This window comes from Lygodium microphyllum, chromosome 12 (genome assembly GCF_053477565.2).
Source record: "Lygodium microphyllum isolate KBCC chromosome 12, Lygodium_microphyllum_v1.1.10, whole genome shotgun sequence".
NCBI classification, from domain to species: Eukaryota; Viridiplantae; Streptophyta; class Polypodiopsida; order Schizaeales; family Lygodiaceae; genus Lygodium; species Lygodium microphyllum.
Window position 1 is genome coordinate 44,308,648 of NC_141146.1, and position 20,630 is coordinate 44,329,277.

A 20,630-nucleotide genomic window follows, 5' to 3' on the forward strand; every position below is an offset into this window, starting at 1 on the left:
TCTTGGTATTCTTTGATGATATTCTCATCTATAGCAAGAATAGAGAAGAACATTTGGAACATGTTAGAGAAGTTCTCCTTACTTTGAGAAGACACAAGCTTTTTGCAAAAGAAAGCAAGTGTAATTTTATGGCTGATGAAGTGGAATATTTGGGTCATATTGTTGGTGAGAAAGGAATCATGGTTGATCCAAAGAAAGTACAGTGCATCAAAGATTGACCCATACCACAAAATTCTACTTCATTGCGAGGATTTCTTGGATTATCTTCCTTCTATAGGAGATTCATCAAGAATTATGCCCATATAGCATGTCCTCTTACTAATAGATTGAAGAAAGAAGCTTTCTTTTGGGATGCTACAGCCACTATGAGCTTTAATGAGCTGAAAAGTCTTCTTATTTCAGCACTTATCTTAGTGTGCCTAGACTTTTCCAAGGAATTTACCATCTATGCAGATGCTAGTGGCAGAGGTATTGGGGCAATTTTATGCCAAGATCATGGTGTTATTGCTTATGAAAGTAGGAAGTTAGATGATAAAGAAAGGGAACTCCATGTCTATGAGCAAGAAATGTTAGCCTTTCTTCATGCTATTAAGAAGTGGCATCACTACATCTATGGCAGCCATTTTAAGGTGAAGAGTGGCCATCGAGTGCTGAAGTATTTTCTTTCTCAGCCCAATCTCTCTCCCAAACAAAGACGGTGGTTAGCTACTCTTCAAGGATATGATTTTGAGATATCCTATATGGCAATCAAGGATAATATAGTGGCTGATGCCTTATCCAGGATGTGGGCATGTTCCGTTTCTACTATCTCTACCATACATAAAGATTGGATTCAAAACATTCAAGAAGAATATCTTTTGGATGAACATACTGCCAACATTATGAATAAATTATAGCAAGACAATGGATCTAAATTTCTCAAATTAAAGTGGCAAAATGGACTTCTTTGGTTCAAAGGAAGAGTCTATTTGACCCCTCATGGGAAATCGTTAGAATCACGTGAGATGTTTACTTCATTCCCCTGATGATGACATGAGGGTTCTTTGGCCATTGCACTTCGTCATTGGTGGTACTAACTCCCATGAATTCTAGCCTCTGATTTGTGGCTCTATTATTGTCATTTGTCTTGGCATGATACTCCTCCAAGCCTTCCTCAATGTGGTCTAACATTTGCTCTTTCTTCTTGTTCCTTGCCATGTTGTAGTTTCAGCACTGTCAGTCAAAGATTAGTCTATATCTTGAGCTATGCTTCCCCGATCCAAGTGCTTTATAGCTCCAAATGGATATTAAAATAGATTTACTGAAATAAGAACTTTGGAAAAGGTATATAATGGTTCCAAACCAAAACAATGTGTCTCTGCCTGCCTGTCAAAGTGCAATTTACAGTGACCACCTGTCACAAAATGGGCTATAACTTGAGCTCCGCTACTCCAAATGAGGCGTGCTATAGATAAGATCGAAGAGGAATTTGAGCTCTACGTACTGAGCACAAGAACCCTTATTATAGAATTAAAAATACATTTCTTGTAACAGGTTCTTTATGACTGTCCAGAATGGGACTGCACCTTGTAAAACCCTGTAGAAGCACTGTTTGAGCACTGTTTCATTCCATATGTATATAGACCATGGTAAAACTTGTGTGGGCACTAAAGGGCAACCTATAGGCCATTATCACCACCTGGAATCAAATCTGTAGCACCTGTAGACCTATCAAACTGTTCAAAACTGTGACCAAACTACCCTATTTTCCCCTATTTGTACCAAGTGTCTTCAAATCTTTTCCAATCTCATCCTGAGTGGTCTTCCATGGTCCACCACCTGTGATGAGGGATAAAATGGTGGAATAGACACCTAAATGGGCTCTGAAACTCCGAAAGGTGTGCAAAGTTCCTTCCGGGCCAGGTTGTGCACCCTTAGAGAGTCATCAATAGCAAGGGAGGGTCACCTCACTATTGTCTTGCTATCTCGTCCAACTTCAACCTTTTTCCTCGATCGGTATTGAACATGGCAGAGCTAGTATTCTAACAAACAAGGTATGATATGCAAGACCGAATCAAGACATTGATCCTTTCATGATATGCATGAATTGGAAAAGTATCATGAATGAAAATGGGCTGAGATAGGCTTACCAATAGTATCAGTGACTCACTGCATACAATGCTCACCTTTACAAATTTATTTTGGGAAATTCTCAAAGATTAGGTCAACACAAACTCATGGGCTAAGGTTAGGTAAATCTCAATCAAAATATGAATGACTATATGATGAATTTTGAAGTCTTCAATCAATCAAATACAATAGATCAATGAGATGTCAAAACTCAATCAATGAATGGCTGAATGACTGAGTAGATACTCAATCAATGCTTGACAATCCAAATTGAAGGCTCATTGTATGAAATTTGATGGTTCATTATATCAATCAATGCTGAAGGTAAAGTCTATGAAGCAAGCTATTGCTTGATTACTCTCTTAATCTCTCCTTCAACAATAGGAGATGCAGTCATCAAGTGGATTAATGATTGGAGAGATTAAAAGGGAGTATTAGAAATACCTCTTTCAATGCTTGAAGAAGAATATGCTGCCTATCTTAAACCTCAGCCATAAAGAGTGATAGCCCATCTTCATAAGTCCTCCAATTGATCAAGAGAGAGTAATACTCCATAATTCCATACAATAGCTCCAAATATAATCCAAGGATGATGCCTTGAGTGAGTCTTCAACTCCAAGAAGCCAAATGAATGGAATATCCTTTGTAATTGGAGCCTCTTTGACTGAGATTTCCAAGAAATTCTTCAATCCCTGTCATGCTTGAAGTCCAAGAGAAGATTGGCCGTCAATCTTGAATCCATTGCTTAAAGCCTTCAAAATCTTGAGTGTTTGGAGTAGTAGGAAGGTCCCTAATGTCATTTAAGACCAAAACCCCACGAAATAAAAGAGAATAGACCAAAATTTTGAAGGCTATAGCTTGCTGCCTTGTTTTGACTCCATAGCCATGTCAAAATGAAGCTCCAAGCTTGAAGAAGGTTCAATGTCGGTCAAGAGAGTTGTGTAGTAGCTTCAGGGAATAGTTTTAAGCAAAATCCCCATGAAATTGATCAAGAATTCTGAAATTTTCTCTCTATTGTAATAACAGTCCACTTCTAGGGTTTGTATGAGGAAGAAGAGCTCAAGAATGGCCAATGATTCATGCCAAAGTTGAAGGAGACTAAGTGGAAGACTTCCAAGCATTATGGCCAAGCCTCATGGAGCTTAATAACTCCATTTTTTAATCGTGAGTATGGAAACATGGATTTAGTGCAAATAGCGCAAAAAATGCAGGCTCATGTCCCTCAGGATCACGTGAGCAAAGCAGGGCTTAAGCATACTCCATGTGATGCTTAGAAGATGGAGAATTAGCCCGTAGAAACCATGGATGTAGATGAAGTCTTGATTGAGAGATGAGAGCAGGAATTTGGCTATGGAAGCTTGAGAGAAAGAGGGAAGAGAAGAAGAAACCCTTGATTAGCAAAAAGTAAACCTATTTACTCCTCCCTAATCCCTGTTTAACTCTATATAGTCCAATCTCCCTCTAAAATGACCTATGAATTAACCACGAGGTGTTATTTTCACCATAGAACCTCGAAGAACCTCAAAAATAGTGACGACTTGATGCAGATAGCCATGGCTAGTTACAGTTTGAACTATAACTAAACCTGAGACCAAATCTCGTCCTCTCAATTACCCTGTAACAAGTCTATGACTAAAATTCACTATGAAAATGACCCTTCCCATGGATCAAATTCCATGCTCTCATACCAATGAAATGATACTTTTCCATATCCAAGAAAATACAAGAAAACTAATAAGAAATGCTTCCAAGAAATTCTAGAAACAAACCATAGCTTGCCATTCATATTCAATGAGAAGAAGAAGTACAAATATTAAAGCCATGGCTGCTTGTTGAGAATACTATGATGATGGCTGCTGCAAGGTACACACCCTTTGCAATGGTGGGAAGGAAGAAACCTTCTAGCTCCAAGAAGTGGAGTTTCAAGAAATGAATTGAAAAAGATGTGTTACATTTGCACTCTCTTGCCTTTATACTCTAGCCTTAAATAGACTAATTGGCCTAATTAAAGTAGCATGAAAATTGCTTTATTACAGAATCCATTTATCCTAACAGTGGAATCAAAATGTGGAGCTTCTTACTCAACTGTCAAGACCCACAAACTGCTTATTGTTTCAAGCATTTCAAGCCAAGTGCAATGGCTACCTCTCACATAGCCATGTGCACTCTCACAACTACAAGTATAGTGAGCTTACCTCCATGCTTGATTGAGTTGCCTCCTCCCTCAAGCACTCTGGTAGCTCCACAATCTAAGGTGCAAGTCCAAGAAAGCTCGATCCTCAAGCTCCAAGCTCCATTTCCACACACGAGACAAGAGAAGAGAAGAGAAAAAGAAGAGAGGAGAAGATGGAAAGCTTCTCTACCATGGTCCCTCACCCTCACAGGCTCACTCCCTCTCTTAAGCACAAGCACAAGCAAGAAGAAGAAGAAGAAGAAGAAGAGAGGAGCTAATTTTGACCACACACAAGAATTATCTTCTTTATTCACTTTTTGTCTTTTTATACATGTCCTCCTCCTCTTTGGACGTCCATCCCATTTTTACATGAATGGCCATTTTAGCCTAGTTCCTCTTTCCTTATTCCTTTCTATTTTTAGAGTTCCTTCACCCATATCCATCTACATTTACAAATTGCATAGGAGGGAGCACAGCGCTTTTTTACAAAATGAATTACAATGCACCCAATGCTTTCCTTGCTAGAATATTTACTACAATTATTACTTTGTACTTTCTTATACATTTGAGGCTTTTCTTTCATTTTTTAAAGCTTGCCTTTCTCTTCCATTTTTATTGCCTTGGGTTGTCTTCCATTTTTGACTTTTTGGGGCTTTTTCATCTTGGACTTCAAAATGTGTAAAAGCTACCAAAGTTACAGGGCATCATTGAATGTCTTGTGGATTTTGGGGAGCTGAAGGAAATTTTGGCTAAAGGTACTGACCTCTAGGGTCTATTCAAAATTGATATGGTCTCCATCCCATCCTGGTGTACTACCATAACACATTATCTATCTACATGAGAGACTAGAGTTGCTTTATCAAAGTCTGAAAGAGAAAAATTAGGTAACAAGCCTTGAAATTTGCCTAGACTTTGCTGGATGGCTAACTCCATAGAAAGATTTGAGAGCTAGATATTGGTAGTCATCCATTTTCTAGGATGCTTTGGCATATGTCAAGAGATGTGATACATGTTAGAGACATGACAATAGGGAGAACAAGAAATGGCAACTGACTCCTATCATGGCTATACTACCATTCAAGAAGTGGGGCATTGATTTCATTGGACCTATACGTCCTTCATCGACTACGCATAAGCATTATATTATTATGGTGACCAAATACTTTACAAATTGGTTTGAAGCTTGAGCCATGATGAATGATAATGCCAAGGAGATGCCCAATTTAATCATGGAATATATTGTCTACCACTTTGGTCCACAAAAAGAGTTAGTGTCTAATTGTGGGACCCACTTTTTAAACAAGGTCATAAAAGCCTTGACAGAAGCATTAAAAATTAAACACAAATAAAACTATCCTGTATCATCCCTAAGCAATGGACAAGTGGAGAGCACCAACAAATAGCTTGTAGAGATTTTATCTAAGATAGTATCTGAGGGTAAGTGCGATTGGGATAAGAAACTTCATGTGGCTATATGGGCGTATAACACGACATTCAAGAGAGCAATAGTCCACACCCCATTCAAGTTGGCATATGGGGAGGAGTGTGTCTTATCCTTGGAAATTGAGTTACCCATGGTGAGGTTTGTCAAGATTGTGGGAGAGAAGAAAAGAGTCTCACTTGTAGCTTTCTCACTTACACAATGGGGGAATACACAAAAAAGGTGGAGGCTGAGAACAATTTTCCTCTTCTTAGTTGTGTAAGCCAAAAAGAACTCTAGTACAGAGAAATAGAAGAACCCTATATATGGCTCTCAAACCAAACTCAACTAACTAAGGTGGCATACTAACTGAGCCACGAACTAGAGTAGATAAGGATAGTCGTCATCTAGCTATTATTCATCGACGGTGTACCAACCGCATCTGCAGCTAACAACCCAATGACATAAATGCACAATGGTCACCCTGGCATATCATGAGTGGAGTTCGATATCTCAACACTCCCCCTCAAGCTCAATCCCAATTCCTGCACACCAAGCAGGTCTATGAACTTGTGCAGCTTATCTACGCCCAATGCCTTCGTAAGTATGTCAGCTACCTGGTCCTCTATGCTGATATAAACTAGATCAATAAGACCTGGTAAAACCCTCTCCCGCACATAGTGATAATGCACCTCAATGTGCTTTGTTCTAGCATGATAGACTAGGTTATTTGCCAAGTGTATACTACTCATGTTGTCACAATAAATGACAACTGGCCCATCTGTAAGCTAATGCATATCATAAAGTAGCTTATGCAACCAAGCTACCTCACATGCAGCCATTGCTGCACCCCTGTACTCAGCCTCTGTGCTCGACAAGGCAACTGCAGGCTGTTTCTTGCTGCTCCAAGTGACTTTAACACTCCCAAAAGAGAACACATATCCACTGGTAGATCATCTATCAGAAATACTACCGGCCCAATCAACATCAGTGTATCCATGCAACTGTATCTGAACCCCAGTCTCATAAAATAGTCCATATTGCAATGTGGACTTCACATACCTGAGTATGCGTCTAGCCGCATCCAAATGTGGTTTCCTTGGAGCCTGCATAAACTGACTTACCAATCCAATAGCATAGCTCAAATCTGGCCTAGTAATAGTCATATAAATCAAACTTCCTACTATGGATCTAAACATAGTAGGGTCTTCCAGAAGCTCACATGCATCTGCGCTCAGCTTCACATTCTGCTCCAAAGGAACTGAAATAGGCTTACAGCGTGTCATCCCATATTTGGACAGCATGTCCAATCCATACTGCCTCTACAAGAGCTGTATCCCAATTGGTGATCTAATCACCTCAATGCCCAAGAAATAACGTAGCTCTCCCAAATCCTTCATCTCAAACTTCTGCTTCAATAGCATTTTCACATGAAGGATATCTTCATCACTATCACCTATCATAATCAAATCATCAACATAAATGACAAGTAGCATAATACCTTTCTCTGTTTTTCTCACATAAAGTGAGAAATCTGCCTTGGAAATCTGAAAGCCAATAGTGACAAGATACTATCCTATCTTGTCAGACCATGCTCTAGGTGCTTGCTTCAAGCCATACAAGGCTTTCTTCAACCTGCAAACAAACTCAGGATGAATAGCATGCACATAACTTGGTGACTGCTCCATATAGACCTCTTCTTGCAAATTACCATGCAAGAAGGCATTCTTTACATCCATCTGATGTAAAAACCATCCCTTTGATGTAGCCATAGCAATGACTGCTCTTACGGTTGCCATCCTTGCAACCGGACTAAATGTTTCTTCATAATCAATGCCATATCCCTTGAATACTAATCTTGCCTTGTATCTGTTCACAGAACCATCTGCATTGTGCTTCACCTTATAAACCCACTTACATCCATGGCTTTCTCCCATTTTTCTTTTCCCATGGCTTGCTCAAAAGAAGTGGGTTCTGATTCCTGTATCACTTTGACCATATAGGCATAGTGAATGGCTGTAAATCCATCATATTTTAGCCTATCCACAGGATACCTAGCTCTGGTAAACCTACGCAAAGTAGATTCACTCCCAGGTACTCTCAAAACATCCCTGGTCTTCCTTACTCCAGGTGTAACAATAGAAGGAATACCCAACTCATCATCAATGCTCTGTTCTGAGCCACTGGATTCACCATCCACATAAGAGTGGCCTGCATTCACATCAAACATGGGCTGATCTACCTTCTCTTTTCCTTTTCGTGAAACCTGCATACCACTATCTGCATTGCTTTGAGGAGATTCTCCCGATCTCAATCTTCCTATCCATGGCAAAGAATGTGAACCACTACTAGAGGACACTCCAGGTCCACTAATATTTTGTGACTGCTGCTGTGAATTCTGTGCAGCATTACCATTTTGTGCATCTACATCATCAATCACATTTACTGGTTTATACCAGCTACTCATCTCATAAAAAACAACATCTCTGCTCACTGTAAACTTACGAGTAGAAGGGTTATAGCATCTATACCCTTTCTGCTACAAAGAGTAACCAATAAAGATACACTTCTTAGCTTTTGGATCCAACTTGGATCTCAACTCATCTGGCACATGAACATAGGCAATGCAACCAAAAATTTTCAAATGAGAAATATCTGGTTTCCTACCAACATACCTCTCCTCTGGAGTCATCCCATGTATTGCTGCAGTGGAAGTCCTGTTCATTATGTAGACTGCTGTAGCAACTGCTTTAGCCTAGTAAAAATCTAGCAAGTCTTTTTCGTTGAGCATGGCACGAGATACCTCTCCAATATGCCTGTTTTTCCTTTCTGCAATTCCATTTTGTTGTGGGATATGACTGCATGAATATTGTTGCTTTATGCCATGCTCCTGCAGGAACCTTGCAAACTCATTTGAGAGGTACTCTCCCCCTCCATCTGATCTTAGGCATTTTATTTGCAGGCGTGTTTCTTTTTCAATGATAGCTTTAAGAGTTTGAAATGCCCAACCACTTCACTTTTCTTTTTCATAAAATATACCCAAACTTTTCTACTATAGTCATCAATAAAAGTGACAAAATAATGACAGCCTCCAATAGATGCAACTTTAGTAGTCCACACATCAGAGTGGATTAATTCCAATTGCTTCTTACTCTCTTGAACATGTCTAGGAAATGGTTTCCTTGCCTATTTTCCAAATTGCAGGCTTCACATACCTTATGCATTTCTACAACCTTGAATTTAGGCAATCCTACAACAATGTTTTGGGCCTGCATTGGTTTAAGTCGTTGTACATTAACATGACCAATGTGTTTATGCCAAATATCAATATCTGCAACTACATCGGTCCCATGTGCAAACATTGCTGCACTCAATTCAGGCATGTCTGCATCCAACGTAAACATTCTGCCCTTCTTCTTTCCTTTTGCTATTAAGTGACCTTTATTTTTCATATCCTCAACAAAGCACCATGAGGATTAAATCTGACCTGCAAGCCCTGCTCAACCATTTGACCAATAGAAACCAGATTCTTGGTGATATTCGGGACATGAAATACATCTGACAGGTATTTCTTTTTCCCATCCTGCATAAACAAAGGAAATTTTCCAATCTGCATAATAGGATGTGCAGTATCATCGCCAATCTCTACAAATCCTAGTTTTCCATTTTCCTTGCATCCTGCATCCATTCTGCATGACCTGTCGTGTGGTTTGATGCACCTAAGTCAACATACCACACTTCGTTGCTTTCTTTTGCACTTGTCACAGAATTGTTCATATGCTGCACTATAAACAAATGCTCATTTCTGTCATCACCCTGTCTACTAGAAGATGAATAATTCCCTTGTTGCAATTTTCCATTCATGTTGTCATTCTGCTTTTTATAGCAGTCTTTAGCCATATGACCCATTTTACCACAGTAATAGCATTCAACATTGTTGTTTGCATTTTGGCCTCTCTGCCATCCACCACGACCTCTTTGGCTCCCCCTGCCTCTAGATTTACCACGTCCTCCTCCATAGGACTTGGTTTCTTGAGTTTGCTGCATATTCTGATTTCTACCACGACCTCCATATCGGCCTCCTCTACCTCTGCCTCTACCTCTTCCAGCATTTGAGTAGAAGACAGTTTCTTTTGAAGTTCCTCTTGAAGAAGATGCACCACCATTTCTCTGCTCCTCAGAAATTAGAAGAGCAATCAACTCCTCAAAATCAGGAAATCTTTCACGGACGGAAATGGATGTCCAGAATTGTACATAATTCTTTCCTAGACCATTCAAGGTCACAGAAACTAAATCATCATCTTCCACTGGCGACCCAATGGAAGCAAGTGCATCTGCAATCTTCTTCACCTTCATATGGTAGTCATTGATGCTCATACTTTCTCTTTGCACATTGTGGAACTCTTGCTTGAGTTGCATTTTCCTGGCTTGCATATTTGTGCTATACATTTTTGACAAAGTATCCCATGCCTCCTTTGGCATACTTGCATCCTGAATATGCACAATCATAGAGTCTGAAATACTGATAGACAGCTAGTATATAACTTTTCTGGCTCTCTCATGCCATCCTTTAAATGCCTGCATTTGCTGTTGATTGGGAACATTAGGAAGAACTGGTTCTTCTTCATTTCCTGTAACGAATTCCCAATATCCTTTTCCCATAAGAAAATTTGTGATTCTAAACTTCCATGCTTGGAAGTTGTTATTGTCAAGCTTTTCAGTGACAATCTGTGAAAGAGAATCGGAAGCCATTACAGTACAGTGCAAAATATTCTATCACTGCAAAAAAACACAACTTCAGCCTCACAAGGGCAAATCTGCAAAACTGATGAAAGTGGTATTTGACCACACAGTCACTTCCTAGTGATGATTTTGCATCAATAGGCAACAATGATGATTCTATAACTCCCAATGTCTCTGCGCACAGGCATACGATGCAATTTCTGCGGTAACTTTTCACCGACCTGTAGAACAATGGTTGCACAACAAAAGATAGGGCCTTTTCCTGAGTGCGTGTGGAAAACTTCCACCTCCAAAACAAGCCCCAAAATGGCCTTGAATTAAAAAAACAGGGCAACCAAGGGCGAAAGCCCTTTCCCGCAGCATGTAATGCCCTCTTGCTACACCACGAAAGGTGTCTCAATCTGAGACAATGCACTCTTGCACTTTTCGACTGTGCTACCTGTAGAGACGCTCCCAAACTCGAAAAATGAAAGCAACACTAGTCCTCTTACCAAAACACCGCGAACTTGGTTTGCTTTCTTGAGCTCCTTACCACGAACCAGGCTCTGATACCATGTCAAGATTGTGGGAGAGAAGAAAGGAGTCTCACTTGTAGCTTCCTCACTTACACAATGGGGGAATACACAAAAAAGGTGGAGGCTGAGAACAGTTTTCCTCTTCTTAGTTGTGTAAGACAAAAAGAACTCTAGTACAGAGAAATAGAAGAACCCTATATATGGCTCTCAAACCAAACTCAACTAACTAAGGTGGCATACTAACTGAGCCACGAACTAGAGTAGATAAGGATAGCTGTCATCTAGCTATTATTCATGGGCGGTGTACCAACCGCATCTGCAACTAACAAGTTGGTGACATAAATGCACAACGGTCACCCCGGCATATCACGAGTGGAGCTCGATATCTCAACAAGGTTTTCTCTAAATCATTCATTGGGTGAGGGAAAAGCATTACAAGAAAGGTGCATTTCTCTTGCGCATCTTGATGAAATACGATTGCAAACTTTGTTACATCAAGAAGTAGGGAAGAAGAGGATGAAAGAACTCTATGACCTTCAAGCTAAAAGATTTAAATTTGTGAAGGGTCAGTCGGTGCTATATTATGATGCTCATCATGAGTTATTTCCTAGCAAGCTAGAACCTAAATGGAATGGTCCATATAAGATCGTTCAAATAGGAAAGAATGGATCTACAACCCTTTTAGCGGATTTGCAAGGGGTAGAGTTAAAAAATAAAGAGAAATTTAATAAGTTGAAGCCTTACCATGTGTAAGGGTTGACATTGGATTTGGTGCCTTTGCAAGTCCTCCAAGCTCCAGCTTAAACCTATAGTGAGTACCAAGACAATCGGATGGGTAGAATCATTCCATATCTTGAACATCTATATTTAGAGTAGCATTACTACCAAGGTCAAATGATCTGGTGGAGTAAAGATTATCATATCATTGAGTGGCAAGACAGATCTTTTACTTCAGATATTAAGGCCTACTACCACCATTATCACAGGGTTCTTGTTAGTGCCCCTATTGAGTCTGGTGAGGAAGGATGGATTGTACCTATTATACATCCTCTCTCTCGGCTTGACTTTGATTATCATAAGTATGGGTAGGCTGTTTGATATGGAGTGGCCTATCAATGAAGACTAGGTCTATACTCTGTATCTTGATGGAGCTTCTCGAGGGTCCGCTAAACGTGTGAGTATGGGAGTAGTTATCAAAGATCCCCGGTGTAGAATTGTTATAAAAATGGGAGTATATTTAGGAAGCTCTTTTACTAAAAATATGGAAGAATACAAAGTCTTAATCATGGGGCTGAATATAGCCCAACATGGCAATATCTGTCATTTATCAGTAAAAGGTGACTCACAACTGGTGATCAACCAATTGAATGGGACCTATAGTGTGAGGGATTTCATTTTGTGAATGTATCATCATGCAACCTTGGATATGTTGCAAATTTTTGAGATAGTGACTTGCTAGCTAATTCCTCGATAGTGTAATCACTTTGCAGATTCACTGGTCAATTATGCATTTGTTGAAGATGTCTTTTTTAATCATGGTCATGAGGGGCTCTTGCATTTATCTTTAGATATTATCCCAGGACTACTATGGGGGACTTCTTGATGACATGTCCTGTTTTGGCCACCGATGGTGGCTAGTTTGGGCTATGAGTCAAATAGCACTTGATCACCTTCCTATTTTTTCATGGACGCATATGATTGTTCAATGTCATTTTCATCAAACACTCCTTGTCATTTATGCAAGGGGATTGGCCAATAATTTAATGCACTTAGGGTAGGGCCTAAGTAGCCCATATCCTTGGTCTAGTTTCGTGCTTCAGTAGAGTGATGTGGGGACCAAGGGTTTGTTTTCAGTAGTAAGCTACTGAATGGTGTGGTTAATGTTTTATTTCATTAGGCCAAGAGGGCCATTTCCATTGAGTTTAATGTTTTATTTCAGTAGGTCATGAGGGCCATGTATTTGTTAAGTGCGGGTGCGAGTTTAATATTATCTTGTCTTAGTGCTATACCAGACAGATTTGATGGAGTACTTGGAGTGAGCCTCTTGCTATGCCGATGCTTCTTGTGGCAAGTTTAGGTAGTACCCTTCCTTTATGAGCTTTTTTCTTGTATGATGAATGGTTATGTGTATATGGGGATTTTTATTTTGTTGGGAACTAGCAATCAAGGCACGACGTCCCAAAGTTTATGTTAGGTGTGTCTGGGGAGATCCAAGCAATTGGTTGCCTCCTGTAAAGACATTCTCAAGCATCTAGAAGGTAGTCTTTAGTGACCCTATTCTACTAGCCTCCTAGGCTACTGTTTCTAGGAGTTTCTATTAGTTGTGAGGCAGATTGAGAAGCCTGGCAAGTAAAAGAAGGAGAAGAAATAATGCATATATTTGAAGACTATAGTATGGGAGGCGTGAAAAACCAGATTCTAACCCCTAAACCAGAATAATGAAAGAAGCAAAAAAAATCAATGAGTGGATAATCATCACCTTGTGAAGGCCTAGTAGGTTCTTTGGGACAAGTCAAGTTCCTAGGCCAATGCCTTGTCTTCCTGGGGGTGATGTCTAGCTGGATAAAATAAATAAGCATGGTTGGAGCGAAAATAAAAGTGAGCGAAAGGAAAAAAAGGATTTAGTGTCACCTTTTACGAGGGCTTGGTAGGTTCTTAAGTACCGAGTCAGGACCTGAGACCAACGCCATGTTCTCCTTAGGTCACTACACTCAGCTCCCTCTTTTTTACAGGCCTGAGTATCAAGTTCAAAAGTATAAAAAAGCAATGAATCAAAACTATCTAAAAATGAAAGACTAGGCTATAAGAGGCCTTGCCTAATAGGAGTTCTTGGTCTAGTTGTCCTAGGGTAGGTAGGTAGTTCAGACCACCACTTAGGATGACTTCTTTGATAGTCCTCTTCAGCTTGTTTGTGTTGGAGAAGTTGATCAGCAACTAGCTCTGGATCTCTATCAGGTTATACTTGGCCTATCCCTTGTGGATTTTTGTTCCTTGATTTTGTTAGGGGGTCAGGTGAGAGTTGTGTTTATGTTTTGCGATGCATTTTTCATTGAAGCAGCTTGATGCTATTTATAGTTTTTTTAAGTGTGCAGATCAATTCATGGATTCGACAAGCTGAGTCGCCCTATCCATGGTCACCAAATGAGAATGGAATTTAAACACCGGAAAAATGCTGCAAGTATCAAATGATGCAAATTTAAGGTGAAATTTAAAGATCCACGGAAGCAAAAGATGCAAATCTGACAAATTTAAGTGGCCATGAAAGATGAGAATTCAAAGGACTTCAAAAGATAGACCTTTGTAGTGGTTGTGAATTTTTCATAATTTTTTCAAGTGCTAGATTGAAGTAGAACAACTTCTCGGCAATTCAGACTTCAAAATGAACACACAAAAATTTTCAAAATTAGAATTGGATACCAAATGCAAGAAGAACTAAAGATCAAGCACTTTGGGTGGGCCTCCTTTTTTTTTTTTGACGATTATGGGAGGCGTGGGTATTTTTTCAAACGGCAATAGGCAAACAAGAGGCATCATGTTGATTTGATGGAGAGGGGGGATTTGGGGTTTGAAAGCAACCCATTGATCTGAAGACACAAGTCAACTTCTCCATTTTTTTGCTCTCAATCGCTTGTCTTTGCATGAAAAATGGTTGCATGGTTGTGGAGTTCCAAATCTAGTGTTTCTCTCTCTCCTCCACCTCTCTCCTCCAAGAGATCATTCATGCATGAAATAGAAAGAGAAGAACGAGATGAAGAATGCTTGTCCGTGGATTGATGCAAGATTGAGAGGACGTTGAGAAGTGATGTCCAACACTATGTGGAGATTGATGGTGAGTCCAATGGCTATCCATGCATTCAATTTTTGTGACCCACAACACACAATTTAGTGGTATGTCCATTTTATGAATAAAATTTATTTGCTTTTTACATTTTATGGTCCAAATGAAGTGTATATGGGGTGAAATTTTTTATGAACCTTGTTTGACATGTTTTTGAGGGTTGCAAGAGATAATACACAGAACCTATAGTTAAATGTCGTCGTTATTAATAATTTAAAGCTCGAAATGCAATATTTAAGTGGAAAAATAAGAGTTTTTTTTTTTGTTTTGAGTGGAAAAATCATATTCTTATGGGATGAAATGAGAGATAGTGGTGAATATCAGTAATCCTAATTAGGTTGAATAAAAAAAGTATAAAATAATAGTAAATATAAATAAATAAAAATGAGAAAAAATAGATTTTATGTGCCAAAAACTTACAAAAATTTATAAATCTATTTGTGAATATATAATAGGATTGAGGCATGAGGTTTAGCCATAGTTTAGCCCTATTTCTATGTTATAATGAGTGCTTTATTGCTTTTTATACCAAAAAAATGATGATGACATGAAAATACTCTCTACACCTACCACTGCAAGCATAACATCAAATAGTAGGGAGAGAGGGGGATTCATGAGTGTTGATCATTGTTTTGAATCTAATTTATTCATTGTCCCAAGCTATAGGTTAGTATGTACGTTTCTTTGGGGACTAATAAAGTGAGGATTGTACTTTATCTCTTGGAACAATTTTTATAAAGAGAGGATTATGTGTCATATGTATTATATGTTTGAGTGGCGCATCTTAGGGCCAATCCCTGAGGTATAAGAGAGCCATAGTGGGCCGTGGCAGTCATCAAAGGGGTGCTCCATGTGTATGTTCTATGAGGTGCTAGGCACTATTATGTTTGGCCACTCCCTTTGAGAAGTTGAGAAGGGATCCATTGGACTATAAACGATACAAACACGTATATAAGTTAGATTAGAGAGTGTATCCTTCATACGCTCTTGGCCGCAAGGCCGTGGGGTGTTTTGGTTGAGCATAGAGTCCTTGCTAGAGCCTTAGAGTTAGTGTCAGGCCCATTTTTTTTCCTGACACACTTCATTAGAGAGATGGTAGAGGAGAAGTCCATTGAGCTTGTTAAGATCCCTATGGATATAAATTCTACAGATGTACTCACTAAAAGTCTCCTAGTGGAATGTTACACCTTCCTTAGAAAGTGATGGGCGCATGATGAGATGACATAGTTCCTCATCCTATTGTACTCTATGTGCACGTTGTACTTTTTCTCTTTTTTCTTTTACTCGTTGCTCAGGCACATTCGCCTTTTAAGTGAGAGGTTATTGGAAGTTAAAGGTCGACAATGCCTAGCTACTTACATTTACTTGTATATTGTATTTGTGCACCTATACATTACATGTGGAGGGCACTCATAACTGCCACTTTATCCTCTGTTCTTTCAGTGGAAAAATAATAAGGGAAGGCAAGTCACACATTGTGACTATTGGAGTGTCCACACATCGATCTCTTTTTTCTTATTGAACCTCCATAGCTCTTGCTCCCTTCTTGCTTTCGCTGGTGCTTCCACCTCTACTCCACCTTTCAACGGGACTAGAGATGGCACAAAGTTTGGTGAAGAAGTGGAAGAAGGTGATAGATGATGTGGATTGGGTAGGTAGAAAGGAAGGAAGGTGTGGACCAAGCCTATCAAGGGTCATATGGCTCTTGTCGAAAGCCTTTGGGAAGGATACACGCCATTAAGGGATCGCCCCAAACTGGCATGCAACATTTACAAACAAAGGCCTTAGGACCTAGGTGAACATTTTGAAATCCCACTCTTTGGATTGGTGCACATGGGAGGATGTGTGGTGCTAGTATAGTCTGAATGAAGGTGAGGTTGCATGGCTGGGAGAAGTATTGACTAATGACATGGAAGGCTAACCTACTTCGCATATGTTAAAGGATTTGGATTAGTGAAATGTTTGCAGTTTGAAAGAGGAGTCATGATTGCCAATAGCAAAAGAAGAAAGGATTTTCAAAAGATCAATGGGCACTTTATCTTCAACCTATGCAAACAATGGAGAAGAAGATACCCCAAAACCAAGTTGAGGATGTGGAAAAGGAGGGTTAGGAGGATCTTGAGCTGTACCCCACCATCACACTAACTAAATCAAGTGCTTCGAAAGACCATTGTGAACAAATGGCCAACTAGGGAGAGGTTTGATAAGCTAGGAAGATTCTCCCCATGTGTGGCCTACGCAAGAGGCACATGGAGTCCTTGCATCACCTTTTTTGAGACTGCCAAGAAGTGAGACCCTTGTGGTGTAAAGCAATGAAATGGTTGGAGAATGCGTGATTCTATGAGAAAATTGACTATAAAGGATCCATCTTTGGATCATTTGGAAGTATGAATGACTCAATGGTAGAGCTTTAGAATGTAATCAGAGTGGTTCTAATCAAACAAGTATGGAGTCTTACGAATACCAAGCTTTTTGAGAAGAGATGCTACAACCTAGACTTTGCACTATGCAAGGAGAGTGTTTTGATGGTTTTTAGTGAACTTGGTAAGAGGAGGTCAAGCTATAGATTCTTTCATAGGTTTTTGAAGTTGTCCAACTGAGCGTCAGTTGACGTGTCACCACTAGTTGGCAAATGTATTTATTTCTTTATTTACCCCCCTTAATGAAAGGTCATATTTTTTAAAAAGACAAGGTGATGTAGAAAAAAGCCACTTAAAATAAAATAATGATTTGGCATAGACCAAAATAGCTATAAAATATAATACTAAGATGTATTAAGGTGAAATAATTATCTCCCCATTAAAAAATGTGAATGTTAGAACCTCAATCAAAACCAAAATTAGATGGTGTTCCATGTAATACCAAGGCTTCAAGCTTGAGACCTTAGAAATTGTAATTGCATAGAATGGTTATAGTGTAGAATAATAACCTACTATGTTAATTTTCTTTGTCATTAAGTTGAAAAGGTATATATAGCTAGACTCAAATAGCTCCCTCAACTTGATATTTGGATAAGATGACTACATTGCAAAAAATAGGTAGTAATGTGAGAGATTCAAATGTTATGATATGGCAACTCCATCAATGTTCACATAAGATAGTTACGTTGCAAAAGGTAAGTTGTTATTGTAGAACGTAAATGTTCTAATATAGCAACTCTATCATATAAGCTAACTTGCTTGTAGCTCTTGTATCTTTCTAATTAACATGTGGGTCTTCTTTGCTTATTATATAATATTTCAAAGTGTCTTTTAAAAATTTAAAGTCATTGCTCCTCAAAATGATATGAGAATCCTTCTTTGACAACTTTCAAATTTAATGGTGATAATTGTAGAACTGGTACATTGGATGGCAGAATACCAATAGTAGTCCCAATTTTGTAAAGCACACTACAAAGAAATAGAAATCATTATGTCTTTTGAGAATAAATTTGTGATCATTGCTAGGGAGCATAATTGTTATATAATGCTACTGATCTTTCAACAATCACAAAAGAGGAAGAAAAAACATTGCTAAAGATGCCTTTTTGAAAGAGTATTCTTGTTCGAATGCATACCAACTCACATGTCCATGCAATAATCCATCTTAGCAACCATTGAGCACTCCTCATGAAACTCATGTAGACACAAAACAAACTATAGAGGTTTCAATGGAGTAGAAACATGATAATAATATGTTAAGTTCCTTGCCAAGTGAAAGTGGGGATCAAGAATCATCAACAACTCAAAGTGTCCAAATCTCCACACCTTGCAAAGTGTACATGCCTTCATATACCCTATCTTGCAAAGTGTGAATATTTGCAAAAATAAAACCCAATTTTGGGAGGTGTCCTTCACATTCTCTATCCTCTTTGTATATCTAAACTCTTACTACCTCCAGTGACAAATTCTATAACGAATTGTAATTAGTACTCTTTTGACCAATATACTCTCATATCGCACCTTGGTCCAAGCCTTCAATTTTTTATCACAACTGATGTATTTTATGAAGAAGTCATAGACACTTAGTTGCTGAGACAATCTCGAAATTTGTGTGTTCAATGCAAGATGGTTGTGTAATAAAAGATTGCCACAATTGCTTCAAAAAACCAAGTCACAATGAAGTTAAACTGATCGTATCTCGTCACCATCTCGATGACACATGAGTAGGGTAATAATGAAGAGATTGTTGAAGCAAAGCAACCTCAATGGTGAAGAAATAACAAAACAATAATTTGATCCACAAGGACCTAGGTAGGGTTGTTCAAGATAGGCAAATATACACATATAAGGTTGAGTAATGATGAGACTTCCTTGTTAGTTTATTTTGGGGAATTTACTTTTCAAGATGAATAGTTGAAGCACACTATGAGCATATCTTTCTATATCCCATCCTTGCCATTCATCCTTGCTAGGTGTGTTGTAAGTTCTCCAAAATTGATTGATGGGGGAATGCTCCTACAAGTGCTTATCACATGGTGGGTGGGGTTGGGCTTGTTGGGTTGGGAGAAAGAGACGAGGGAGGTAGTGATGATTCACTTATCAATGCATACAATAATGATATTGATCAGAGTGTGATGGAATGAATGATATTTTAAACTAGTATAGATGGTTGCCCCTCTCTAACAGGGCCATTGTGGTGACGTTTCCAACCATAGCCTATCCTTGGGAAGCTACTCCCTCAATCATGCCTCTAATTATACCCCATCTTTATCATCATCATCATCATCTAATTGCACATCAAAGCTCTCCATTGCTTGGACCTTGCTCAGAAACAACGATGATTGAGTGGAAACTTGAGTGCTATAAAACGTTTCACACAAGGCATAGTTTGTGTGCTTGCCATAAATTAGAGAATTCATTTGTAATTTGCCAAACGAAGCCAATTATGAAGTTTTAAGGCACAATTTCCTAAGGCATTAGAGTCCTAACAATAATATGGTATGAGAAGATGAAAAGAGTTCATAGGGATGATCTACTTGGGCACACATTAGCAAAATAAAGCTAAATTTGATTAACGAATATCCTCTCCATGAGATAATTCTCATTATCAGAATCTTTATTTCACATGATCTAAGCTCGGAGGACACATCACTCTAGTTGAACCATTGTTATTTACATCGTCAATACAATATCATCTTCACGTGACGTTGATATTGTTTATCATAACTAGATACATTCAAATGCCCTTAATACCATCATCAAGACTAAGGAGGTCATGGAAGCAATAAAAGGTGCCCACACAAGGAGCTTTGATATGTTATACTGAGCAATGGTTGAGGCAACACCAATTAGTGAGAAAGCCACAACAAGGAGGGCAGTAAAGAAAGAAGAAGGTAGTGAGTGACAATGCTATTGAAAGTGTGGGTAGTAGCTAGAAGAAGAACATGCAGCAAGGTGGATGTGATGGACATTGTAATCATGCTCATGATCCTATAATGGAGGGTAGAAGGAATGCGAATCATATGTAGATGATCATGATGGAGTAGTAGTGATCTACCTGCCATGTAGCAGCTTGCACTTTCATTAATTTGGTCATCTTCATGTGATGATACAATATCTATTTGTAGTGAAACTTAGGCCACATGTTGCCCAAGTACATCTATCATAAGCACCAGTTATTGATGGCTATCATCAAATGCATATGATGATCCAATACACTGCCCACCTTGTCATGGTTAGATCAACATAATCATAGCTGACAATGCACTGCATAAGCCATCACTATTACTTTGTGTCGACATCACTTGCTATTGCCCCTTGATACATGATTCAAGATCTCAAACTTGCTAGTCACATTCGGAGTGATTCATAACAAATTATGAGCAAAATCACATGAATGAATATAATTCAT